The sequence below is a fragment of the Meleagris gallopavo genome, chromosome 3 (genome assembly GCF_905368555.1).
Source record: "Meleagris gallopavo chromosome 3, MGAL_WU_HG_1.1, whole genome shotgun sequence".
NCBI lineage: Eukaryota > Metazoa > Chordata > Aves > Galliformes > Phasianidae > Meleagris > Meleagris gallopavo.
Genome location: NC_139406.1, coordinates 36,044,868 through 36,049,150, shown reverse-complemented (window position 1 = coordinate 36,049,150; position 4,283 = coordinate 36,044,868). Strand labels below are relative to the sequence as shown.

The following is a 4,283-nucleotide window of genomic DNA, read 5'->3' as shown; positions in this document are numbered from 1 at the left end:
AGGATGAATTGTTTCATTGTCTATGAAACAATTTAATTATCTAAGGAGCACAAGTGAGCAGGGTTAAGTGGATACTCAGCAATTAGGAAAGTGAACCAAACCCCAGCAAGCCTTTGCATATTGCCTTCTGTCTGCTGTAGCAAACCATAGCTGCACACCAAGCTGTACCACTTGGGCAGGTCCAACAGGCTGTGCTCAGCAGAGAGTAGTGATATAATAACATATATTGTCTAGACTGTTCCACCCCCTTCATCTTCAGAGGAGGACCTGAAGGCACATTACTTTCAGAATCACATAGAAGGTACAATGGGGCAGTTCCCATCTTACCCACGTAACTCAGGGAGTATATGCTTCTCAGAGCACGCTGCAAATGGGAATTAAGTGAGATTTGCTCTCAGCCCATTGTGGGATTTAATTCCCATCGACTTTATGCAAGCAGTTACCAACGCTATTTATCCCATGGCATTAGGTAGTGTGACCTGAAGATGTTTCTGGGTATTCCAAATGTTTAGCAGAATGTTGAAGTCCTCTGTTATGAATGAAAAAGTTTTAATATACCACCATAAGACCTCCCCACACCCCCATTAAAAAAAAAAAAAAAAAAAAAAACAGAAAGGAAATATTTGGCTGTGACAGGACGGTGTTATTCTCTTGAACTGCCTCTAGTTTTTTAAAAGTATTAGAACATAACACAGCATAACAGAATAGAAGCAAATAGAAACATAGAATGGTTTGAACCAGAAGAGGCCTCAAAGCCCACCCAGCCCCAACCCCTGCTATGGGCAGGGTTGCTCCCCACCAGCTCAGCTGCCCTGGGCTCCATCTAACCTGGCCTTGAGCCCCTCTAAGGATGGGGCACCACAGCTTCTCTGGGCAGCTGTGCCAGCACCTCACCTCCCTCTCCATGCAAAATTTTCGTTGTTTCCACCTGGGATCGAACCAGGGACCTTTTGCGTGTGAGGCAAACGTGATAACCACTACACTATGGAAACCTGGCTCTTGTTCAGTTTGGACTCCATTGACTTCAGAATGACATGGATATGAAGTGGAAGAGTAACTATGCACAGCTTTGGTGGTATGAAGACAAAGCAACATCACCCTGCAACAGCAGTTCCAACAGTTTTCCTGGTGACTCTTACATTTGATTGGATGTCAGACATGACAGACTAGATCTGAGTACAGTGGAATGGAATAGAATGGAATGGAAGAGAGAAGAGAAGAGAAGAGAAGAGAAGAGAAGAGAAGAGAAGAGAAGAGAAGAGAAGAGAAGAGAAGAGAAGAGAAGAGAAGAGAAGAGAAGAGAAGAGAAGAGAAGAGAAGAGAAGAGAAGAGAAGAGAAGAGAAGAGAAGGATTTGACAAAGATCACGAAGTCTAACTGTCCAACCATGTCAGGGCTAACCAAAAGTTAAGGGACAATAATGAGGGCATTGTCCAAATGCCTCTTGAGCACTTGCAGGCATGGGGCATCAATTACATCACTAGGAAACCTGTTCTAGTGTTTGACTACTCTCATGGTTGAGAAATTCTTCCTAACATCCAGCTATTCCATCAGCACTATACCTCTTAAGTGATGCACAGAGTAACACCACCATTGTTCTGTGTGTGAATTTCCATACTAACTGATAATTGCTGAAGCTTTATTTTATCCAAAAGGATGAGATGCAGGAGGGCTTATATGTGGTCTATAATGATAAAGCAGATCATAATCCTCCAAGGGAGGAAGGGAAAACAAAACCAAAATAACAGTTCCTATCTTTTAAGTTACTAACGTTCTGTCTGGCTTGTACAGGTAACTGCAATTGCCACTTGTTTCCTAGGAATTCTTAGCATTAGCACCTACTAATTATTATGCATATGAAGGTATCTAATACATTTTCTTTGCCATGTGTGCTGCCAGGGGTCTGCTGCAAACACACCATTATGCTGTCAAGAGTTTCTGACTGCAACGAGTGATGACAAAGTGATTTCAGCTTCTCTGAAACACACCTTGGACCACTGAGTGATGGGGGTGGGGAAAGAGGTGATATTAAGAAAGGAAAAACAAAAATAAAAACAAACAGAACAAAACACGGAATCATTTTTAGGGTTGCATTCAAAAACTTATTGCTGTGAAATTCTTAGCGTGTTAATTTGTATTCAAAAGGTACCTGGAAACCCCTTGTGATTTTCCTGTTAGTGAAGAACTGAGTGTAAGCATCACATGGGTACCACTAACAAAGGCTCGGTGGGAATAGGTTTTGTACCACAGTGGCTAAGCATTAGTCATACTTGCATATTCTTCCTTCCACACGTTAAAAGTCTGCAGAGACAAAGAGTCGTGCCCTTGACATTTCTGAAATCCATCAATCTCTGTTGGTACTGAATGGGCCCCTTGAAGTGGAAATGCTTTCTGCCCACACAAGTATCGCAGCACCGCATGGAGTGTCCCGCCAGCGGATGTGTTACAGCATGCTTTGCAATGAACATTCTCCCGAGGTAACGGACAAAATATAGCGCTGGTATCCAATATTGTTTAAAGCTCACTTTCTACAGGAAAGCAAACTCCTCCTTCTTTCCCAAAACAAAAACACCATTTGAAGTTACATTATTGCCAGGAATGAGGAGGACAAACAGTGTACTTTCTTTTTGTTGCCATTTAAGGGTAGCAATGCTTGTTTAGCAAAGATTGTCTATTAACTTAATGAGTATGGACAATGTATCTGCGCTGCTTTCCCATATTCCAGTGACATATATATCTATTTCTTTTTCCCTACGGACAACATATACCATGAAGTATGGTAGGTTTTAATACTGTGTGAGGCTGTGCAGGTCAAGTACAATTAAGCTGTGGCCATTTCTCTTTTCCAGATGACATTTTTGCTCCTTGTTTCTTTCTTTCCCCTGAATTTTTGTGGCAACTGATTGTTGGTTTGTTTGTTTGGTTGTTGTTTTTTTCACCACTTGGAGGCAAGTCAAGCTACAGTGCATACATTTTCCTGTGTAATTTTCACAGCTAGTTTGGAGCAGAAATAAGAAAGGGCTTATAAAAGGGTTTATAAAATGACTCTGGTAGACCTTTCCGGTGAGGAGAAGTGCCTAACAATGAATATTTAACAAGATTTTATTAAAGTTTGCCATCAGCTTTTTTCCCTATGGTTACAAGCTGCATTAGCTTCAGTACATAGGTGGTTAGGCCCACCCTTACTGTTCAAAATCTATGGCTGGTCCCCTGGTATGCAGCAATGCCCTAGGATGGCCTTGCAGTAAGCCAGGTGCTGGACCCAGCTTGCCATTAGAATGGAAAGTCAGCAAAAGCCATTCAGCAACTTATCAGTCTCACTGCCAGCAGAAGTTTCCAATTTTTCATCCTGCACCGAGGAAGTACAATCAGTTTCCTCTATGTGAAGTCTTACCTTTTTTTTTTTTTTTTTTTTTTTTTTTTTTTTTTTGTGCAAACAACATCTGCTAAACTTCAGGAAAAAAAGCAGAGAAACAAACCTTCCCCCAGGGCTTTAACATGTTTTGGTGGCCAGAAGCCATGTACATTTTGAGGAGCAGCAGCAAACAGCTGTTTTTCAGACTCTTCCCAATGCAGCTTAAGACTTGTTCCATTCCAGTAGTTATTATTAGAGTGATTCAGTCTCAGCTTCCAACACTGACGCATGCAGGGCTTTTTAGCCTGCTTTTACTAAGGAAACACTGCACATGTGATGACACTCCAATCAGTCTTTCCATCAATACATGGAACCCACTGGCCAGCTTCAATCAAAGCAGCAAACCAACTGCTTTACAACCCCCAAGTTCCCACTGCATTCCAAACCACGCATACCTGGGCAAAAGAAAATGAAAGAAAAAGCAGAACAGCCTGTATGAGACCCCAGAGAACCCACAGAGAGGTGTTGCTATGGATGTTCCCCTCCAGGAAAGATTTGCAAGAGCTTTCATCTCCTTGGACACTGGTGTGTCCAGCAGGAAGGCAGATGCCATTCATTCCATTATCAGTTTTTGCAGTGCTATCATGAACTTCTGCTTTCTTTCCAATTTCTCTCACATCTACAGGTGTCAGCCCTTGCTGCATGTTGAAAACTGAGAGTAAATTTTGTGAATGTCAAGATTCTCTCAGAGGGCTTTTCTGGCACAGGCTGCAGTTGTTTTCTCTTGGCTGGAGGGAACAGCCAGATCCACCAGGACAGTGAGGAAAGCTTTGCTCACCATTTGAAAGCGTGTCTTTGTTCAAAGAGGCATTTCTGCCACAAGCACATGTGCCTACAGGGAGCTTCCTTCAGGGACTCAGCTGGAAAAC

At 42.4% G+C, this 4,283-nt stretch overlaps 1 non-coding gene across 1 annotated transcript; it reads right to left on the bottom strand.

The window, feature by feature from the left end:
* Nucleotides 1-919: 919 nt before the first annotated feature.
* Nucleotides 920-992, bottom strand: TRNAV-CAC (transfer RNA valine (anticodon CAC)). Its single transcript has one exon. It is a non-coding gene; the product is annotated as a tRNA-Val (tRNA).
* Between the last annotated feature and the right edge of the window lie 3,291 nt (nucleotides 993-4,283).